This window comes from Furipterus horrens, unplaced genomic scaffold (genome assembly GCF_987537825.1).
Source record: "Furipterus horrens unplaced genomic scaffold, mFurHor1.1.pri manual_scaffold_11, whole genome shotgun sequence".
In the NCBI taxonomy this organism is placed as follows: Eukaryota; Metazoa; Chordata; class Mammalia; order Chiroptera; family Furipteridae; genus Furipterus; species Furipterus horrens.
Genome location: NW_028327181.1, coordinates 97437970 through 97460563, shown reverse-complemented (window position 1 = coordinate 97460563; position 22594 = coordinate 97437970). Strand labels below are relative to the sequence as shown.

The 22594-nt window shown below is 51.2% G+C and overlaps 1 protein-coding gene, 1 long non-coding RNA gene and 1 pseudogene across 4 annotated transcripts in view; 1 reads left to right on the top strand and 2 right to left on the bottom strand.

The window, feature by feature from the left end:
* Positions 1-2075: 2075 nt before the first annotated feature.
* On the bottom strand, positions 2076-2644 carry LOC149998927 (uncharacterized). Its single transcript, XR_016507208.1, has 3 exons — positions 2602-2644; positions 2468-2517; positions 2076-2229 (listed from the first exon to the last, which is right to left on the bottom strand). It is a non-coding gene; the product is annotated as an uncharacterized LOC149998927 (long non-coding RNA).
* A 4267-nt stretch (positions 2645-6911) lies between these two features.
* LOC149998926 (peptidyl-prolyl cis-trans isomerase A pseudogene) lies at positions 6912-7587 on the bottom strand (annotated as a pseudogene).
* A 10172-nt stretch (positions 7588-17759) lies between these two features.
* TNRC6C (trinucleotide repeat containing adaptor 6C) overlaps positions 17760-22594 on the top strand; it is a 100677-nt gene continuing 95842 nt past the window's right edge. The window contains exon 1 of one of the 3 annotated variants that reach the window (XM_090257377.1): positions 17760-17896. The gene's annotated coding sequence lies outside the window, so the exon portion shown is untranslated. Of the gene's footprint in view, positions 17897-18099; positions 18253-18841; positions 18915-22594 lie in introns of those variants that run through there. The other 2 variants (XM_090257378.1, XM_090257379.1) reach the window with 2 other exon arrangements.

Sequence of the window (22594 nt, the reverse complement as noted above, 5' to 3'; positions counted from 1 at the left end):
CTTGCGGCAAAATTCCCTTCCAGTGTATACCAGGAAATGCAGGCACTTCCTGGGGAGCCCCCGCGAGGGCTTCACTGCCCGCATCTCTCAGCGGGAGCTCTGGGGTGACTGGGCCTGGCACCTAGGAGCCTGTCGGGGACTCAGGCCCTCACAGCTTCCCACATTTGACCCATCCTACTCCCGCAACACCGAGCTCAGGCATCCGCTCCTCCAAGAGTCCTGGCTCAGCTCCCTGTCCTTCTCTAGGCCCCTGTGCCAAACACCTCATGCTCATCTGCCATCAGCTGTCTGTCTGGGTCCCCCACGGGATGGAGGCTCTTCAAAGGGACTGCATTAGAAAGTGCTCCTCCTGCCACAAGGGACAGAAAACCAGCTTGGTGGGCACAAGGAAATCTACTGGCTCCAGGGGCTGAAGGTGGGGCTGGCTTCAGGTGCGGCTTGATGCAGGAGCTGGCCATCTCTTGGCTTAAGCCCGCCGGCTTCATTCCCAGACCAACTCTCCCCTTGCATGCTGTCAGCTTCGTATCCGTTCAAGTAAAGACCGTGGGATAACGCCTCGTTGGGCCGGACTGGCTTCCCTGGAGCCGGACCTGTCTAGCAACGCTGCAGCGGCATGTGACTGGAGATGGGATGCGCTGATGGAACCCAGAAGCCCCCTGGGACCATAGACCATTCATAGTAATAATAATAACAACAGCTCACTGCTGGTCACCTAACAGTAGGGTCCTTAAATAAAAATGGGGTGACCGTTACTATCCCAAGGCCAGTAGAGCTGAGTGACAAACCACATACCTGCTGCCACTGGCAGGGGCAGCACTAATTCACACCTGCCCAATTGAGAGGATTTTGAAGTTACTTACAAAATAAAAACAGTTACCAATAATCTCATCATTCACAGACAACTAGTAGTGCCTGGGGGCTCTCTTCCTTCCAGCCTTTTTCCTCCAGGTAGATATTTTCCTGTAGAAGTGGTCACACCACTCGCTGCCTGTTTGATGTCTTGCTTTTTTTCAGTTAACACTTCCCTTTTCTCACTTAACCTGCAATTTTTATAAACACTTAATGGCATAATACTACCTTGAGAGGATGTGTATTAACCTATTTAATCATTTTGTCATTTTATAATAAGCTTCTTTAAAATATATAATATGCTCTTATAAAAATACAACCTGAAGCATTTTTAAATTTTAAATTGGCTAATAGAGGTGATTTTCTTCAAAAGCGGGTGACAATCTGAGTTTAGGGAACCATCCTGGTGGTGCTAGACCTTCCAGGACTCTCCCTCAGTCTCCCCTCTGATTCTCCTCAGAACGGGGCTGAGTGGAGAACATTTTCTTTGGTCTCCCAGACACTCCCCGCTTCATCCAGGGAACCACGCTGGCCTCTCCCTCTGGTGACAAATTCATTGCAGGGATGTGCCTGCCCTCCTAAAATCCTCTTCAGGGAACAATTTTCTGAGGTGTCACACGGGATCTAATTGACAACTCCCTTTAATGGGCTGGGATGGTCATTCTTTCTTCCAGCCACAAACGATGATGGATGGCGTTCCAGCAGGACAAGGTCTTCACTTTATTCTCCCCTTCATTATTTTAATCTCACTCTGAATCATTGTCTAATGGACCTGTATTGCTGTAAAAGTCCACGAATGGCAGGTGGGAGTCTATAAATCCCTCCGAGTCACAAGAGGTCTCTCCACTTGATTAAGGAGACTACGAACAGGTGCAGATAAAGGCGTGCGCCCCGCACGCGGATGCAGAAGGGCGAGGACACCTGGAGGGTGGGCACAGACCTGACCTGGCAGGGGCGCCAAGAGCAGGCTGGACTTCCTCCTTGTGGGAAGGGGTGGGCAGCCCATGGCTGTTCGGAGACTGTCAAGAGTACAAAGGGTTGTGAGGAGTTAATTAGGAAGTTTGCTGATTGATTTATTCACTCATTCGGCATTTTATTGAGCTCACAGGTGAGTGCCAGGCTCTGGGGGGGGGCCCAGGGAAACCGGGACAGCTGGAGCAGCCCCAGCTCTCCGGTCCCACAGCCTCCACGTGGGAGGAGAGATCTGCAGTCCAACCACGGCTCTGTGGGGCAAAGTGCTACGAAGCTGCCAGAGGTTAGCAGGGCTGGCGTCGTGGGGGTGGTACCCATGCAGTCACACATGTCCCAGCATGTAGAAGGACCCCGCACTTGGTTCGACACTCTGCTAGTGGGCATTGCTGCCCTTCCAATTCATTCATTCTGCAAAGACTTATTAAGTGCCTACTATGTGCCGGGCATTCCTCCAGGCACTGGGGACGAAAGAGACACAATCCAGGACAGGCAAGAGCAAATAACTATGTAAAACACACAGGATGTCAGATGGGAGTACACGCCAGGGAGGCGAGCAGGACTGGGGACAAGAGGACAGTGAGTCGAGTGACCGCCCACCATGTGCCACCACCTTGGGCACCTAGATGGTTGTGATGGTTAATTTTACCTGTCAACTTGGCTGGACTATGGCACGCGGTTGTTCAGTCCAACGCCAGTCTAGATGTCAGTGGGAAGGAACTGTTTAGGTTTTTTACATATGATTAACACTTCGATCAGTAAGCTTTGAATAAAGCAGATTACCCTCCATCATAGAGACAGGCTTCATCCAATCAGCTGAAGGCCTTAAGAGAAAAAAGAAAAAGAAAAATGGAGGTCCCCCTGAGGAAGAAGGGATTCTGCCTCCAGACAGCCTTCCATTCAAGGCTGCGACATCTGCTCTTCCCCAGGTCCCTGCCTGCCCACCTGCAGATTTCAAACTTGCCAGCTCCTTAATATCTACTTAATATCTATCTATTCATCTATCTATATAGTTTCCATCTTTGTTTCTATTTATGTATCTATTTATCTCTGTATCTATTGATGTATCTATTTATGTATCTATGTATCTATCCATGCCCCTATCTGTCTCTCCTCCTTCCACGAGTTCTGTTTCTCTGCAGAACCCCGGCTAACACAGCAGTGCACAGGCCTGGCTGCTGCCTCTGCTCCCCTCCCTGCTCCCAACCTCACTGGCTACCAGAGCCAGGACTCAAATGGAGGGGGCTCCTGAGCCCAGGGATGCGTCTGAGGCCTCCACTTCTTGAAGTTTCTACCACCAACAGCTGTGGCAGCTGCCCTGACCTGGGCCAAGGAGCTAACACAGGTGTCCTCTCCCTTCCCTCTTTCAAGGGCCCTTCAGCTCGAAAGCCCTGTACCCGTCACCTGGCAGTGTCCTGTGGGTCGTTTATGCGGGAAGAGGCTTGCTTTCTTCCCGACGGCTATTGTATTTGGCTTGAGCTGGACCCAGGATGGAGGGACTCCATGGCACAGAAGGCCCTTAAATCAAGCCTTCAGAAACCCTGCAAGCAGCTAATCACGGCACTGGTCGGTACTTCACACCCAGCGCTCCCACGCTCCCACGAGGGGCCCTGGGCTGGCCCGGTGTTGGGGGGCGAGGGGGTCGCTGCTGCTACTGCAGCCATTTGGTCCATGTGTAACGAGGTCTTTCAGCGATGCATACAGGATTCTTCAAAGAGGTTTTTGCTAGAATATCAGACTCTGCTCCTTTTTTTTTTTTTGAGATTGAAACGCGTGTCGTTGCTCCAGAACGCTGTTGTCTTCTGGGAACAAACACAGAGGCCATTGTTTACACTGCCAATTAGGAGCCACGACCGACGGCAACGCACAAAGGCCTGCTTGTGTCCCGCCGGCTGAGGGAAGTGTCTTGGATCTTTGACATCGGTCTCTGGACAGAAAAGCCTGGACTTGCCCTTCGCGGGATTCTGAGGAGCCATTTTTCTCTTGTTCAGCGAGCTGGGGAGTACAGGTCCGATGCTGGTTCCCATGGCTTTGCTCCACTGACAACTGCAGGGTCCCCTGGGACTTTCCAAGGGCACATGTCACCCCTGGGCAGCCACAGTCCCTGAGGTCATCATGCAGCATCTCTTCCCTGAAGAGCTGGAGAAGGACATTGGATTTTGAAAGGGCGGCAGGAAGACGGAGGCAGCCAAAGGCTCTCTGGCTCAGCGGCGGAGGGGAGCGGTGTATGCATGCTCCGAAGCAACTGGAACCTTCTGCCACCACGGGGTCGGGCAGCCAGGGCAACACAGGACCGCCACGGGCTAAGCACTGGGTGTCCGTGAACTTCAGAAAGCTCTGCTAGGTGCCAGGACTGACCCAGAACAACAGCGAACCACTTCAGTCTGACTTCTTTCAAGAAAGCCAACCCTCTTAATTCATCTGCTTTAAACATGAAGACTAACGAAAGAAAACCTCTTCCAAATAAATGCAGTAGTTCCTAACGTCTGTTCTCCGGGCTAACTTTCAATCTTTAAACAGGTCAAGGAAAGCAAGGGAGGTGCTTTTTCCAAAACATATTGGTAGCAAAACAGTGCTGACCCTCCAAATGCATCCTGACGTCCCCATCGGCACTAAATGACAGGAAGAGCTTCCAGGTCCTTCAGCCACAAGGATGTTAACCTGAGACCCTTCTGCATCTTTCGAACCTCGTAAGAGACTTACTATGTAAATTACGGTAAATTCATTTGCTAAAGTAGTATGTCTGCTATTAAGATGGTTTTTAAAGAGTTTACGGTAATAACACGAAAATGATCATATGAAAAAGTTTCTTACTCCTAGACTGAACATACTCCTCTTCTCCCCCGAGGGTAATTCAAAAACACTTCGTAGAGCGTGAACATGTCTATAGGTTTGGAAATTATGCCATGAGTCTGGAAGGAGACACTTTTCAATATTAACATCGGCTTGAGGATGGGGATCATGTGATATTTTTCTTCTTTCCATCTTTCTATATTTTCTCCTTCTTTTTCCATAAAGAGCATGTATTATTTTATAGTTGGAAGGAATAAAATAAACAAAAATAAACAAACAAGCGGTTGCTATGATGAGAAAAGAGGGTGGGAACTGCATTATCTCGCTTCCCCCTTGTTCCAGGATCACATTACACCCACAGCCCGACAACTGGCAGCTGGCACCCTGCCCGGACCGCTTGGCCGACTCCACGTCACACAGATGCCAAATTTAGAGGTTTGGCAACCTCTGAATTTCACCAGGTTTGGCTTTTTTTTTTTAACCACTTCTGGCTACACACACACACATAGCCCAACATCTATGCATTTGGGTTCGTGAGATTCAACGTGGTTGGGCCCCCTTCAAGAAGCAGGTTCCCGGAGTACCTGACACAGTCTCTCTGCAGGAAGATGGACGCCTTTTGTCAGTGTTGGAATCCCAATTCCGTTCTTCTCCAGGGGACGCTGCCCCTTGAAGCCTAGCTGTGGATGAGACAAATTCTGTGATAATTCCCAGAGTCACACTGTCCAACACAAAGGCTGCGTTCCGAGAGGCGACTTTGAGAGTGAGTCAACACAGGACACCTCCCCAAGCTTCCTCCCCTGGACCTCAGGGCAGGACCGGTCCCCAGGAGGAGGGAGCATGTCCCAGAAGATTAGACACACTGTGACAGGCTCCAGGGAAACCTGCCTTGTTCCCACTACATCAGCTGATTGAAATCTGTGGTTTGAGCAGCTACAATGAGCGTGTGGATGTCTCTCTGGCCTCGCTTCTCTAATTATTCACCCTGTGGATTTCAGCAAGAATTGCAGCCGAGTGTCTGAGATCAGAATTGTTCCCATGACCTAAACTGCCAAGAGAAACCAGTTTCTGCCCCCTCTCACTGACTTCCCCACCTTCACGTACATGGAACTGTGAGCTTAGAATGCCTGTCCCTCCCTTGCTCCCCCGATGGGAACTTATCCACTTCTTAGTTCCAATGCCATCTGTCTATGACACCTTCTCTGATGCCCATGGGCAGAGGTAAACCAATAAAACCTGGCACAGAAAACCATTCCTTCACCTGACAAATATTTATGGGGTACCTGTCATGTGCCATACCCTGGGGATATAGCAGTGAACCAGTTAGACATGATTCTGCTGGTGTGGAAATGGTTGTACATTTAATAAAATGACCCAAAGGAAACCAGGGAGAACCCAACGCCACTGTTGGAACATAGCAGGCATCTAAGCTTAACGCCATGCCGCTTGGGATATCAAAGTAAGGAATTGTCTTAGTTGAAACCAGGTTGAGACTCCCTTGGGCTGAATATAATAACAGACTGAACTTGGTTGGCAATTTGTTTACTCAAATGCTATTAAAGACGAATTATCATCTGAATGTTAACCAACCCCCCTCAAATCCTCCTGCTTCTGTTCCTGGCACCACCATTCCCCCATTTGCCTGAGCTCATCATCTGAGTCACTTTGACCCCCCGCCCCCCCTCCCAGTCTCCTGCTCTCCAATTAGTGGCCAACTTCATGCCTTTTTCTGAAATGCTTCCAATTCTTTCATCATGGCCACCCCCCTATTTATGTTGCATTATCAACATCTGCCTTTTCTTCCTTTCACAAACATTAATTAAACACCTACAGTGTGCCAGTCCTGGGATAGAGCAGTGACCAAAAGAACAAGCCGTCTCTGCTTTCGCGGGAAGTGCTGTCTCGTGGGGGAGACGAGCATGAACCGTACACGGCTGTAAATGAGAAAGCTGGCTGAGTACATGAGTGGGTGAATGAATGACCAGGGCTTGGACTGTCGTGGGCCCTGTTCTGATCCACCCTACAATGCTTCTGCCTGGATCACTGTCCCCTAGCGCAGCTTTGCTCATGTCACCACCTGGCCTAAGACTTCCAGGGGTTCCCACTACACACTAGCTCCACTTCCCTAGCCTAGTGGCTCTCCATGCTCTCGTTTCAATCCCCCTTTCTAGCTTTATTTCCTTTTAACCCTCTCGGATAATCTCCATACTACTCTCTTTTTTTTTTTTTTTTAAATTGTTGATTAGTTTTTATTTCATAATCATAAACTTAACTCTGCAATCCAGCTAGACTTGGAAGGGGTAAGGAAAACATGAAACCCAATGAACTGCGGCGAGAGCACGAAGATTACAGAACATTTCCAAGCAGAGAGGGGTGAAGGGGTGCTCTCCTGAGCTACAGAAGGAATGGTCTGGTGGTTAAAATAAAACCCACATCAAATGTATTAGAGTTGTCCACAGTCAGTAATGGTAATCTTCTTGCTGGTCTTGCCATTCCTGGACCCATAGCGCTCCATGGCTGTCACAACACCCATGCCATCTTTCACCTGGCCGAAGACCACATGCTTGCCATCCAGCCACTCGGTCTTGGCCGTGCAGATGAAGAACTGGGAACCGTTTGTGTTGGGTCCAGCATTTGCCATGGACAAGATGCCAGGACCTGTGTGCTTCAGGATGAAATTCTCATCATCGAATTTCTCCCCGTAGATGGACTTGCCGTCTGTGCCATTGTGGCGTGTGAAGTCCCCACCCTGGCACATAAATCCCGGAATAATTCTGTGAAAGCAGGAACCTTTATAACCAAATCCTTTCTCCCCGGTGCTCAGAACACGAAAGTTTTCTGCCGTCTTTGGGACTTTGTCTGCAAACAGCTCGAAGGAGACGCGGCCCAAGGGCTCGCCGTCGGCAGCGATGTCGAAGAACACGGTGGGGTTGACCATGGCTGGATGCGGGAATATCCGGGGCGGCGGCGGCGGCGTCTGCAAGGCCTCCATACTACTCTTAACTGTGGCCCTCTGGTTGCCTATCTAGAAGACTCACCTCCAATTCTGCTGTTGTAACCTCACCCGTCGGGGGAAGGGGAAATGTGTGGAATGGTGGGATTTGGTGTCCAAGAACCAAGTCCTCATCTTCTGAAGTTAGGACATCATGAAGTTAAAATAGAAAAATCAAGAAGGAAAATAATAAGCACATTATTTTTAGAAATATAAAGACTGACAGCTTAAGGACTTGAAAATGGTAGCTTCTGGGGGTAAAATCAAGAGGGAGGAGGGATGCAACGTGAGATTGGGTTTTCTTCGTTTGTTTTCAGATTAGTAGTATGTAATTGCCTTTTAAACTATAGACATGGATTAGATTTGTGTTGTTTTGAATGCCTCCAATATAGCAAGATAAAAAATTAAATAGGAAGTAAAATTATTAAATGAAGTAACATGTATAAAGCTATAGTGGAATGTCTGGCATGTTAATAAGCAAAGAAGAAAATGTTCACAATTCTTTTGTCTTTTCAGTGAACATTGGGTCATGTGGCACTTGCTACAAATGTCTTTGCCTTAAGTGTTTCCTAAGCCCTTAATGGCATAGTCATCTCCCGAAGAGTATTTTTCTCCGGAAGTCCCTGTTGAAAGACTTTACTAATGTGGGTTAGGGTAGTGGCAGCTGCTGCAACAATCTTCTGAGCGCTTCTGGGCTTCACCTAATACATTACCACTCACCTGGCATTCCTGGTATGGAGGAGATTTTTCTCCTCTTGACGTTTCAGGAATACAGGCCCTTTTCATTGTGAGGCTCCTCCCTCGTCTGGCGCCCTGAAGTCCCCCGCATCCAAGCAGGAGGAGGAAGAAGTGTGAGAAGACGGTACAAATGCTTCTCAGTTGCCTAGATACTGGAGTGCGGCACAGCACTCCTGCTCACAGTCCATTGGCCAAAATCAGTCACGTGGCTCTACCTAGGTGAGAAGGGGATACTGGGAAATGTAGTCCCTGCTGGAGAGCCTCATCTCAGTGAAAACCAACAATGTGGGAAGGCAGTATGGATTCGGGTGGAGGCATCTCTGCCATATTCACAACCAATCAAACTACATCCAGACCCTTGACTTAGCCCAGTGGTTCACTTATTTGTCCAAATGCTGTGGGGTTCCTACCTCCCAACAGGAATCTTCTATACTCCCAGCCACCAGAGCTTGCCATCATCTCTGCTGCTTGGTTCTGTACATTGTGTGGGGCACATTCCATTCATTCATCTAAATACAGTGGGATTTTTCAAGTATAAATTCTGTCCTCTCTCTGAAGATGACTTTATTTCTATAGTCATCTACTGATTGAGCCACCGAAACCAAATTTCTGAGTCACAGAGTTTGACAGTTGCAGGGGACCTTAGCAATGTGGTCCAATCCCATTGATCTAAGAGTAGGAAAATGAGTCCCCAAAAGGCTAAGGGAATTCTTTTTTTATTCTTTTCTTTTTTAAGTATATTTTATTGGTTATGTTGTTACTGTAGTTCCACTTTTTTTTCCCTTTGCCCCACCCCCTCTGCCCAGTACCCACCCTCGCCTCCAGCAATCCCACCCCGCTTAGTTCATGTCCATGGGTTGTGCATATAAGTTCTTTGACTTCACCCTTTCCTATATTATTCTTAACTTCCCCCTATTTTGTACCAACCAATTACGCTTCTTAGTCCCTGTACCATTTCCCCATTTCTCCCCCTCCCCAGCTGATAAGCTTCCAAATGATCTCCATACCTATGATTCTGTTCTATCCTGGTTTGCTTAGTTGGATTTTGTTTTTATTTTTTAGATTCAGTTGTTGATAGTTGTGAGTTTGTTGTCATTCTAGTGTTCATACTTTTGATCTTATTTTTTTTAAGTAAGTCCCTTTGGCATTTCATATAATAATGGCTTAGTGATGATGAACTCCTTTAAGTTTCTTTTGAGAAATCAGCTGATAGTCTTATAGGCACCCCTTTGTAGGTAGCTCTCTGCTTTTCTCTTGCTGCTTTTAAGACTCTCTCTTTATATTGAAACTTTGGCATTTTAATTATGATGTGTCTTGCTGTGGTCCTCTTTGGGTCTAGCTTGTTTGGGACTCTGTACTTCCTGGACTTGTATGTCTACTTCCTTCACCAAATTTGGGAAGTTTTCCTTCATTATTTTTTCACATAAGTTTTCAGTTTCTTGCTCTTCTTCTTCTCCTTCTGGCACCCCTATGGGTCGGACATTGGCATGTTTAAAGTTGTCCCAGAGGTTCCTAAGCCTCTCCTCATTTTTTTCAATTCTTGTTTCCTCATTCTGTACTGGTTGACCGATTATTTCTTCCTTATGTTCCAAATCATTGATTTGAACCCCAATTTCCTTCCCTTCACCACTTGTTTTGTGTGGATTTTCCTTCATTTCATTTATCATAGCCTTCACTTCTTCCCTTATTCATTTGCTGTACTTAAGCATATATGTCAGGCCTGTGAGCACCTTTATCACCAATGTTTTGAATTCTACATCTGTTAGGTTGGCTATCTCCTTGTCGCTTAGTTCTCCCACTGGGACCTTGATCCATTCCCTCTTTTGGGCCATACTTATCTGTCTCCTCATCTTGACAGGCTCCTGTGTTTGTTTGCGTCGGTGTCATAGGTAGAGCTGTCACACCTGCTACATTGTAAGGGGTGGAGCCTTAGTACAGGGCGACACATTTCACCACGTTGTGGCACTGTGTGGGGAGGAGGGGTCTGAGAGGGAACAATGCTGCTTGGGCAACACTTGCTCATTTTCCAGGCACTTCTCTCACTTCCGTATGGGACTGGCACCTCTCTAGCTTTGCCCTGGCCATCGTTCCCAGAGTGGGTGGGTCTGGGGATGCTCTAGGACTGTTGGGGCCCTTTAAACAAGCGGACTCTGCTGAGAGACTGGCACTTTCTTCCTCCACCCCAACTCCCACTGGTTTGCACAGTCAAAAGCAATGAGGCTTTATTTTCCCCAACGCTGGAACCGTGAGCTATGTGGTCTGGTCTGGTGCTGGGACCGCTTTCCAGGTGTCCCTCCTGACTTTTTAAAATGTGCGACTGTGCTTTCTGCTGGCCTGCTGCTGCCACCACTGCTGCCACCCCACACTGCGTCCTCTCCACCCCGGCTCCACCCCTCCTACCTGTCTGGATGAGTATTTCTTCTTTATATCTTTGTTTGCTGGGCTTCCATGCAGTTTGATTTTCTGGAACTTCTGGTTGTCTCTAATTTTGAGGTAGTTGTATTCCTTCTTAGTTGTGGAGGGAGACACAGCGTGTCTGTCTAGGCCTCCATCTTGGCCAGAAGTGCCAAAGTGAATCCTTAAAACATGGCATTCACAGAAGATCTGTTTCCCCTTCATCCCAGCAGTTCAGCAGGAACCTCTAAGGCAATGACAGGTCAGGGCCTGAATTTTGCTGAGCCATCGATTTTAATGGTTTGTGCTGAGAAGGGGCCGAACTGACCTCTAGGCATTTGCACCACCATTTGGATTTGTTGTATGGGAGCCAGCCTCCAAGATGGCCCCATGAGCTTCACACCCTGTGCATTCCACTCCCACACTGAACTGGAGTGGGTCTGTACAGCAGAAGTGGCAAACTGGAGCCCCCTGCCATCAGTATGAGAGTGAACTTAAGCAGATGCCCCAGCCCCAGTCATATCTTCAGCCACCACGGACCCAATCAGCAGCTTGACCGCAACCTCATAAAAGACCCTGAGCCAGAACCATGCAGCTAGGCATCTCCTGGGGTCCTCACTCCTGAAAACTGTGTGATGTAACACGTTTGCTGTTTTAAGCTGCTAAATATGGGAATAATCTGTTACTTAGCAATAGATCATTAACACAGACATTTTTGCTTTCTACTCACAATCAGTTATGCATTTTGGTTTACTTGGGCTGGGGAGTAAATTTAAAATTATCTATTAAAGTTGTTGTTTTTAATTTGGTTTCTGCAAACGTCTCAGGAAACGTCTGTTGTAAATGTCAGACATTCTGGTACTTGTTCTGTGTTGTCCTACGTCCTCAAATAATGGGCGAAGTACTAAGAAGAAAAAGAGAAAGAGGAAGGATGAGAAAGAGGAAGACGGGAAAGAGGAAGGAAGGAGGGACGGAAGGGAGGAAGGGAAGAATGGAGGGAGCGGGGAGGGAGGGAGGGAGGGAGGAAGGGATGACCTGTACCTAGGGAGCCTTTCCTAATCCACCCTTTATGTATGAAATCTAGATCTCATTCCTCCCACAGCACTTTGACAATAACTTTCTTATGACATTTATCACTGTGTATCTTAATTCCTTCATTAACCCAACAAGGAAATATTTATCAAGCACTCAGAGCCGCTCTGCTCTGCACACTTGAGATACATCAGTGAACAAAGACACAAGGACCTTGCTCCAGTAGAGCTTACATCTAATCGGGGAAGCGAGAAACAATAACCACAATAAAAAACAAATTATACATCACATAAGGTGATTGATGCTATAGAAAAATGAAAAAGCAGACCAGAGAGGGACAATTGCTTATGTCTTTATCACGTCTCCTCTCTCAGGGGCTCAGGGTGGCTGGTGAGCTTGGAATGTCTGCAGTGCTTTGCATTTGCTAGATGCCTGCAAATATTTGCTGGATTCACGCAAGAATGAAGGACCTAGTCCCAGGACGGGGAGTTCATTCAGGTGGCAAATCCAAGGGTTACTGATCATCAGACCAATGAGCAGATTTGAGCCACAGAGAAAAGCCTGGCTGAGGAAGAGCCCGTGGAGGACCCTCCTTCCTCCGATTCCCCAGTGAGACTCTGCCGCCTGAATCGCATCTCCTCCCTGGTACACCGGATTCCCAACATGGCGGAACCGGAACAAAGAAGCAACAGCACCCCAAAGCCATCTGCCCAGTACCACAGGGCCCCGCTAAATGAGGCTGTTTGAAATACCTGAGCCCCCTGGACAGGTGACACCCTCGTTACGACTTCATCGGTCATCTTAGGGTCAGTACCCAGATGACCTGGCACAGACATTCACCCCCTCGTCTGGTGGGAACAGACCCCATAGAAAGAGAGCGCTATGAAGTGCCCACGTGTGCTGACCAAGGCTTGCCTCCAAGACCCCCACAGTGTCCCTTCATGACTGAGACCCTAAGAAACCAAGGCCAGTGAAATGTGCCCCCATGGTTTACCTGTGTGATCCTGCGCAGTGTGGGGGTTGGCAGGTGTTTCAATAGCAGACAAAAATACAAGGAGTATGTTTTCCTATTAGGTTTAATACACCTCAGACAATAAATTTAAAAATGCAATACTATTAATATAATAAAACAATAATTTGCATTCAAATAGCTATTGAGTTCCAAAAGATCTAGAAACAGAATTTTAGGCCCAGAAGGAATCTTAGGCCACTTACCACATCATCATAAAAAACGGGGGAGGGAGTAGTAATGTGTTCCATGCTTTGCAAACCTCCCCCGAATCTCTCTCTCACACACACGCGCGCGCGCACACACACACGCACACGCGTGTGCGCCCACACACACATGTGCATGCGCACACACAGACTTCATGCCTCTGCAGCTATCTGCACGCCTCCCCCCGTTCTCAGTGACAAGAGGAGCCCCTCGCAGCCCCTGGCACGGAGCACCCCCAGCCCCATCTGCCTGAAGGCGCGTCTTACACCATGCTCAACCCCTTCAAACCAACAAACGCCTTCTGCTTTGCTGGGTCCCCTGCACTGACTTGCTCCTTCTTCTGAGCCTTTTAACACGCTCATGTCTCTCGCTCTAAAAAGCAAAACAAAACAATGAAAAACCACTGTCTTGGTCTCACATTTCTCTCTAGTCACGTCCCCCCTGCTTTCACGGCTGTGCTGGTTTCCTGTGGCTGCAGCGATGAAGCACCACACACTGGGCAGCTTACACAACAGGAATTTACTGTGTCCCAGTCAGAGGCCAGAAGTCCGAGATCAAGGAGTCGGCGCGGTGGGTTCCTTGTGAGGCTGTGAGGAGAACCTGTGCCAGGAGGAGAACCTGTGCCAGGAGGAGAATCTGTGCCAGGCTTCTCCCCCAGCTTCGCATGGTTGCCAGCAGTCTTTGGGGTTTCTTGGCTTGTAGATGCATCACCCCATCTCTGCCTTCATCTTCACATGGCCTTCTCCTGGTGTGCAAGTCTGTGTCCAAATTCCTTCTTTTACAGGGACACCTGTCATATTGAATTAGGGCCCACCCTAAGGACCTCACCTTCATTGGGCAACCTGCCAAGTCAACAAATAAGGTCACATTCTGAGGTACTGGGGGTTAGGGCAATAGAAAATATTTGGGAGGGGGACACAATTTAACTTATAACAATGCCAAACTTTAAAAAAAACAACAACATGGTTTCTCCCAATTCCTACTCCCCATCTTGACTCCCACTGCGGACTCTGCAGCTTGCTACCTCCATACGCCCCACCCTCCGGCTCCTGCACTGCCCTTCTTGAGGACTAAATGACCTTTTGGTGGCCCAGTCTGCTGGACACACTCCTGTCCTTATCATGTGGACCTTACTGTCACGCTGTTCTTCAAACTCCTTTCTTCTTGGCTTTTCCACTGCTGAGGCGTCCCTGGGATTCTGCGGCACCTTCTCAGGTTCCGTCAGGGCTTTCTCCTCCTCCTCCTCCTCGGTGTTCCTTGGGCTCAGGCCTCAGCCGTCGCCTCTCCCTCCTAACCCACGCCTCAGCTAGCCATCTGTGCCCCTGCCTTCAACAGCCACCCCCACCAGGCCACCCCTGACAGTTTCCTCCAGCACAGACATCTCTCCCGACTTCCAGTTCTGACCATCACCCCTATCTGTCCCCCTAGTTGTTCCCAACTCCAAATGTACCCAGCCAGACTCCACCCTGCTCTGCTCGAAGTCCTACCTAAGGCCTCTGGGCTGAACCTCTTCTTCCTGTAGCCCCTGACTCACCATCCAGATACCACTCACTGAGCCAGAAAACTGGGCGCCATGCTTTACCATCTTCCTTACCGTATTATCAGTCCTCAGGTCCCCTGGAGTTAAAATTGTTTTTTGAACACATCCTCTCCGCTTGACCCCTACTGCCACACTTGTCACTTTCATAGGTTCTCATCTCTTGGCCGTTTGACTTTAGGCCTCCTACCTGCGCCATCACTTCCTGCCTCCCCCACCTCCACTTGCCTTCCTTCTTCTCCATGTCATCCTTTCTGGTGTCTCCCAGCACACCTGTCGGCAGCCAGGGTTTAGGGTCATTCAAGGGCTCTACATTGCCTTCAAGATAAAGAACAAACTCTTTAATGTGACATGAGCTGCTGCTGCTGCTGCTGCTGTAATCTGGCCCCTGTTCACTCTCCCCTGCCTTCCCCTCCCCTCCCCTCCCCTCCTCTCCCCTCTTGTTCTACAAGAGCTGTTCCAACCAGATTAATACTTTGCAGCCCCTGAAAGTGTGTGTTGCCCTCTCATCTCCTTTACACTGGCTGTTCCCTCTGTGTGTGATGCTCTTCCATCAGCTTCTGACCAGGGCTCCCCTTCCACCCTTCAAGACTCAGGTCAGAGGTCCCTCCTGCCCTCTTCTGCACCTAGTACATATTGTAAGTGTTAAGTCAACCATGGCTTTCAGCCTTACCTCTCTAGCACCTAGTCCACTACCTGGCATATAATACAGGTTCAATAATTGTTCCATGAGAATCTGTAACCCATGAGGCGTTCAAAGGAGAAGCTGGAGGCCCAGAAAATTGTCTAAGGTCAAACAACCAGTGAGTGGTGGAACTGAGATTCAGCCTTGCCCATTGTATTTGAAGGTTATTGCCAAATATGCAGCTTCTCAGGCCTCACCCTGGACTTGGAGCAATCTGTATTTTGAACAAGCTACCCTGGTGATTCTTATGAACAGAGTTTGAAAACCAACGGCCTATGCCTTTATGCCTGTCTGAAAGGCCTTTCAAGTTTATCACATTTTTAAAGGCCAAGTCATTTGCTATCTAGGGGTGACAAGCAGGGAAATGGAGCCCAGATCCATTACATTTTCATCGAAAAGCAATTTTTGTTTAGGTCCTGAAGCTTTTCCTTTTAGAGTCCACCATTAGGATGCAAATTATACTGGCAGAATCGACAGAGATAGGAGGGAAGTGGGGACTTGAGGAGAAAGCAAAGCAGCCGTGTGTGGTAGTGGCTGGGATGCGGGGAGGCAAGTATCGCAGACAGAACCCTTAGGAAAGGTGCCCTTTATTATTGCTTTATTTTCAAATTTTAGCGTGCATCAATTACCTGGTGGGATTAAGAGGAATATACCAGGGCCCCACCCCTCAAGTTTCTGATCCGGCAGATCTGGCAGTCGGGTTCAAGAAGCTGCATTTCTAATAAGCTCCCACGGAACACACTTTGAGAACCACTGAGTAATTCAACCTTTGTACCCAATGCAATAACTTATTCTGTGACATTCATGGAGATAGGGTTGTGTTCACCCCATCTGCTTAAACCAGCCGTGGACGTGGCAACACCAGACATCTGAAGACAGCATTGGACAGTGGGTTGTGAATCTGAATACGGAGGGCTTACAATTGGGCGGTAGAAGAAATGGGTGCACTGGGGTCCTGGGAACCTTGCGGTAACAAAATTTGTGTTGTGGATGCAGTGAGTTACTCTCTGCTCTCTTCGAGAGAGGGGCACGTAGATAGGAATGGCCTCCTCCAACACCAACAACTTTCAAGTGCCGCCGCCGAGCCTCCACTGCGCCCAGGATGTTGGCCTTCTTCCACGACCCTTCATGGAAATGGAGACAATTCTTCTCGTGACTTGAACCGAAAGTTTGAAAATTGCACACCACTCCAGACCTTACCTGTAATCAATGACTAGCGTAGTGTATTGAAGAGGAGCGGCGGAATGGAGGTGCTGGGCTCCGGGAAGCAACTGTGCAGTGTGGGAGCCTGAGCACCGGGGTTAGGCCCGTATGTCCGTTTGAGCTGTGGGGGCGGATGTTCGCGCTCCAGGAAAGGGATGTCTCCCCGGGGATCTGTTTCAAAGCGAGGTTTGTTTGGCTCGCAGCAGGGCTCTCCTCTGGGAGCGGTGGCGCGCAAGGGCTGGCTGGGAGGCGCGCGGCCAGCAGGATGCTCCCGGGCCCGAGCCGGCGCGTGTACGTGTGTGCGCACTGTGGGGAGATGCAGGGCGTGTGCACGGCACGGGAAGGACGCGTGCCAGTGCCGGCCCCGACTGAAGCGCAACAGAGGACCGGCGACGCCGGGTGAATATACCGCACAAAACCCAGGCCCGGGCCCCGCGGCGCGCTGGCCTGGGGAACTAAGCAGACGCGCAGGACCGTATCCCCGCCCCGTGGTTCAGCTCGCTAACACTGAGCCGCTGCACCAAAAGACTGGGAAGGAGGCTGCGCGACTCTCCACGGACCCCGGGCGGGGTGCGAGACCCCGGGACCCGCACGCGCCCGAGCAAGCAGAGCGCGCACCCGCTCACTTGCACCCCCGCGCGCTCCCCAAGCGATCTAGGCAACCACCGCGCGGGTGGGTATTAAGGGGAAAGGAGGGGGCGTGGCCTAGCCGAGAGCAGCCTATGGGTCGGGGAGGGGCGCGGAGGGGCGGTGCTGGGGCATAGAGCGCCTATTGGCCAGCTGGCCTGAGGTATGCAGATGCGGTGGAGTCACGTGCCAGGGGCCGGGACGACTTCCTGTTGGAGGCCAACGCGGGGCGGGGAAGGGGGCGCGAGCGCCCCGTCTGGCTGGAGCTGGGGGAGGGGGATTCTTGTCAGTTAGAGCAACAAGATGGCCGCGGTGGCAGCTCCGCACCTCAGCGCGACGGCCCCGGGAGCCGCAGCCACCGCCGCCGGCCCCGCCGCTCCGCAGCCCTGAGCACCGCCCCGGCCACCTCCGCCGCCCCTGACAGGGCCGTCCGCGCCCCCGCCGCGCTCCTGCCACTGCCGCCTCCGCGGGCCAGCCGGAGGAGGAGGCGAACGGAGCGCAGCCAGCCGAGCGCCGAGCTCCAAGCCCCGCCGGGGCCTGAGATCCCGGGCCGCACCGGAGCCCCCGTCCCGCCCGCAGGCGCGAGGAGGAGGGCGCGTCGCGGCGTCGCCGGGGCCGGACCTGGACCTGCTGGGACGCGCCACCGCCCACCCGCTCGCGCCGCAGCAGCCGCCACCGCCGCCGCCGCCGCCGCCAGCGCTGGGACCTGAGCCCGCGGCGCCGGCGCTGAGCGGGCCCCCGCCGCCTGAGCGCCCCGCAGGCCTCAGGGCGGCTGTTCGGGTTGTTGTCGCCGCCGCCGCCAGGCCCGCGCCGCCGGAGCCCCACCGAGGAGCCGCTGCCGCCGCCGGGGACGGAGCCCAGGTGAGCGCGGGCCAGGCTCCGAAGCGCCGCGGCTGACCGAGCTGGCGGCGTCGCCTTTGTTCGGCCGGGCCCGGAGCGCGAGGGGTCGCAGGTCCCGGCGGGAAGGGGTGCGCAGCGCGGGGCGGCGGGAGGCGCTGCCCCGCGGCGCGGTGTCGAGTGCGCGCGCACGCGCACGGGCGCGGGGAGAGAGGTTCGCTGTGCCCGGCGTGCGGGGACTCCCTGGCGGGATCGCCGCGGTGACACATCAGTTGTGATGTTTTTAAACTGATGCAGCTCGGCGGACGCGGGCGCTCCCCGAACGGCGCCCCGCGGGTGCTGCGCTGGTGATGGCGTGCCGGAATCCGAGTGCTCTCGGGGTAGGGCCTCCCGCGCCGTTCGTTGTTCGGGGGCAGCGCAGCCCCGGGCGTGCGCTGGGGGCGGGCGGCCGGGCCTCGGCTTTGTGCCGGCCCGGCCCGAGTGGGCTGCCCGCGGCGTCGCGGGCTGCGAGCGATGCGCACGGGGAGGGGAGCCGCGCGCGCCACATCACGGCTGCCCGGCGATCAGGTCGCGGAACCTGAGCGCCTCGGCGCCACCTCTGCACCTTCCCCGTGTGGATGGGATTTAACTGATTGATGCGTAGCGATTAAGTTATGCAGAGGCGGAATTGAGGGGCTCCCGGCGCGGGCCCCGGGCGGAGCAGCCGTTCGCTGGCAGGCTCCGCGGGGCTTGGGGGAATCTCACGGAAGACGCAGGACCGCAGCCTCGCCGTGGCGGGCGGGGGAGGAGCCGCGGGCCCCGCTGCACCTACTGCGGGTTCAGGCCGTCGGAGGCATCAGGGCTTCTGCACCAAACGGGTGCGCTGCCTCGAACCTTCTTCGCCTCCGCCAGAGCGAACCTCCATTTGGTGTGCTCGGTTATTTCTAGGCATGAACCGCAGATTCTGAACTCAAAATGGTGCTCCGTGGAGGTCCGACTGCGGCGTCTTGAAGGAGTTGCAAGTCGGAGGCGCCTGGCTGGTTTCATCCATTGTGTTGCCGAGGTGCGGGGGCTCTCGTGTCGGGCGTCCGGGGCGATCCGCTTCGGCGCGTGTAGGTGGTCACTTTCTGGGGCTCGCTGTGTGGCCGGGGTTGACCCCGCACCGGGTGTTTTACGCGCATTGTTTCCTACATCCAGAATTGAGTAACTGTGGGGATGAGTCGAGACCCGGGACACGGAGCTTGAGTGATCCCAGAGGACAGCAGGGGCCGATGTGGAGGACGTAGGGGGTGCTGGCCACGGTGTGCGCGGACTCCCGACTTCCTTCAGGACTACGTGGGGACGGGAGGCTCGATCTCAGGCCCAGGCCAGACGGACCTGGCTGGCAGAGGGCACCTTGGAGAAGCGTCCCTCATTTCAGAACCGCGGCGGTGGGAACGGTCTCGGAACACCTTCCAGGGTGGCAGCCCCAGAGCGCTTTGTTGGGGAGGATGCTGCAAAACGAGGTTTTACAAACGACCAGCCCGGTTATATTATCCACGTTAACGTCTTGCTGTTTTCAGAAGACAATGGCCTGATAAATGGTTACTTTGCCTACCTACACTGAAAGTTTGTTTTTTTCTACAGAAACTTCTTAATATGTGTATTTTCCTGAGAACAGAGGCTCTTAGCATCTGTTTGTTCTTTCCCAAGTTGGGTGATGAGAACTCGGTCGCCTAGAAAGCAGTCACTGTGAAGTCATTGGTTAAGCTGGATTGTACTGATGGCGACACAGTGATTTCTTCAGGGTGGCGCGTCCTTGGCCAGCAGGGTGAACACAGCCCCAGATGCGTAACTGCGTAAGGGGTCGTTGTGGGGAGGGAGCCTGAAAAGAAGTCGGGTCTAGGGCTCGCTGCCCAAATCAAAGACCTGCCCCCCCACTCAGGTGCACCCCCTCTTTGCTGCTAAGGCCGGGCGGTCCATCAGGCTGGCCCTAAGGCCGCCTGTCCTGAGGCGCACTCCCGTGGCACCTGGATTGGGGCCTGGGGTACGTGTAAACGTGGAGTTGAGACTTTCCTCCCTACCATGTTTATTGTTGTTCTTTTTCAAGTGGCATATGTTTTAGCACTTCCACCGAGATTATTTTGTAGCGTGTTTATATTTAGTCGGCTCGGGAATTTGGGAGCAAATAGCTGCATTAGAGGGCTGCCGATGAGGGGAGCCGGGTGAGCTGTTTCGCTGGACTCTCGGCGATGAAGAAATAAGTCGTGGGGGAACACAGGAAACTTTAAATGATGGTCTTTCTCGCCACCAGCACCTTTTTGTTGAGCAGCTGGCTTTACTGAGATCAATTCATGCTTTTCCCAATGCTGTCATCTGGCTCACTTCCAGAGCCAGGCTGGAGGAGGTCAGGACTAGAGGGGGCAGTTTTTGCCTCGGTGAAGAGACCTTTCAGTTGAAAAGAAATGGAAGATAAAATTCCTACAGTGCTGGCTGTGACGGGTGTTTGCATTACTTCCCAGCTCCCAGCGAGGGCAGCGAGGTCCTGAATGTTAGCTCATTCTTGCTGGACTCAAGGAAAGGGATGATAATTTAAGAAAGCAAAAATTAAAGAAGGCTAGTGGAAATAAATATCCGTTATTTGATTTGAGGATATAGAATGTCTTTGGCATCATATAACTTCCCTAACAACTGAGCATTTTTAATGGTAAAGAACCATTTTAAAGACTATGGGCCTTTTCGGCCTTCCCCAGTAGAAATTATATCCATGAGATTGCAGGCTTACTATGTCAGGGTCTGTTGTACAAGGGTGATAGCCGAGATTTTATAAGAAGGAAAATAGATCGGTTGTAAAGTCTGAGGCTGTGTGTTCCACAGAGCAGCACGGCATATGAAATAATGAGGATCTGGAGATGCAGCAGGTGAAGGTGACTTAGCCGGGGTAACGGGAGCCTGGGGGAAAGCCAGGCGGGAGGCCCTCGGGGTGCCCTCGGGGTGCCAGGAGGCGCAGGGCGCGGGCGGGGAGGAGCCAGGCGACCCCGGTTTTGTCTTGTTTTGTTTTTGTTTTCTGTGATTGAAATTATTTTGGCTTCTTACTCATGATTTTGAGGCAATCAGATGGATTTTTCCCGTCCATTCCAGCTTCATTTCAGAGGGTCTCCTCGTGTTTTAGGGATCTTTGAGGGAGCGCTGGTGCTGTGTTTCAGTTCCTATGATAACTGACTTCGCCGTGAAGGTGACTGGGTTTTAGTTACTTAATGAAGACACTGAACATCTTAATAATTTTGTTTGAAAGTGTCTTAGATTTATTTAAGTAGGGAGAACAGAACACCACATGAGAACTAACCTTTTTTTAAGGCAGATTTCAGATTTTCTGTAAGCCAGTCTAATCATGATTACCTAAAATTATACAAATTAGTTGTTCAGTCATGAGGAGTGTTCTTTACTTTGCAACATAATATACGACAAGTAGAGATGTTCTTATGAACATTCAGCTTATACACAACTTTTCAGGAATATAATTACTGACAAATATAAAGGTTACTTGTTGTGAGAAGTAGCTATATAACCTTGTGTAGAGATTGTATGCCTGACATTGAAACCAAGAAATATGTAATTCTTGCCTAGTGAAGCTGTTCGAGTAAGCTGATTGATAAACTCCTGTGAATGTTCTGTTGTGCAGATCCGGCATTTGAACGGTCACTTATTTAATGAAAAGTAAAAGGTGTATATTTTAATTCTCCAACCGGGAGGTGACAGGCTTTTATATGTTAAAAACATGGTGGAAATTCATACCCTTTGTGCCATGTTTGGAGTTTTACTAAAAACGATTTCCTTTCCTGGCCCCCGATACTCGCAGAGAATGAAGATGGCCTTGCAGGGGTGGAGAGCTGTTTGTCGCTCTCAGAAGGCTATAGAGCAGTGTGCAGAGCTGGACAGTCTGGGCCCCTGGCCATAAGACACCCCTGGGTGGCACCGGCAGTTGTTCGGGCCCTCCTGAGCCCCCCGTGGCCGCAGACCACAGCAGCAGCGGCGGCGGTAGGAAAGTGGTCTTCGCCGCTGCTTTGAACTCTTCGTGTTCTGTCTGCGTTGGCTCTCGGAGTTCGCGCTGTGCGCTGGGACTTTGGTTTTCTTAGATTCAGCAGGGATTGCAGGTGGGCAGGAAGATGGCTTCTGATAGATGGCTCTTCCAGGCCAACGGATTTCAATATTTGCTCTCGGAAATAGGGAGCGGCGAGTTGTCTGTCACAAGGCCTCCCTCCTTCTTTGCCTCTTTGTCGGGACTCTTATGTTGGAGAGCACGTGCCCGATTACGGGGCCACTGGGCCGCAGCGCACAGGGCCGGGAGAGTCATCTGGGTCTCTCTTCCAGCTGGATTGGTTTCATGTGGCTGGTCCCCACTTTACTTTCTCATAAACCTTTTCTGACACCAAGAAATATTTTAACTATTTTGTATAAAAATATAAAAGTGTAAGTGTGCAAACATGTCCACTCATCATCATTTAAGGTTACCGCATTTTCTGGGACCTACATCTATTTGTATAAATCTAGATGATCCCCTCTAATCCCTGAACAGGTCTTTTTTCCTTCAGAGACTCTGTTTTCCTTCTTTAGAGCATTTTGGAAATTAATGCTATATTGCATCTTCAGGATGACCTTCCTCTGAAGGCCTGAACTGCAGGCCTGCAATACTACAACCCCACGCCAGATCATTCCCAGCAGGGGTGACCAACCCACCTGGAGGAGTGCCGAGGTGGTCACTGG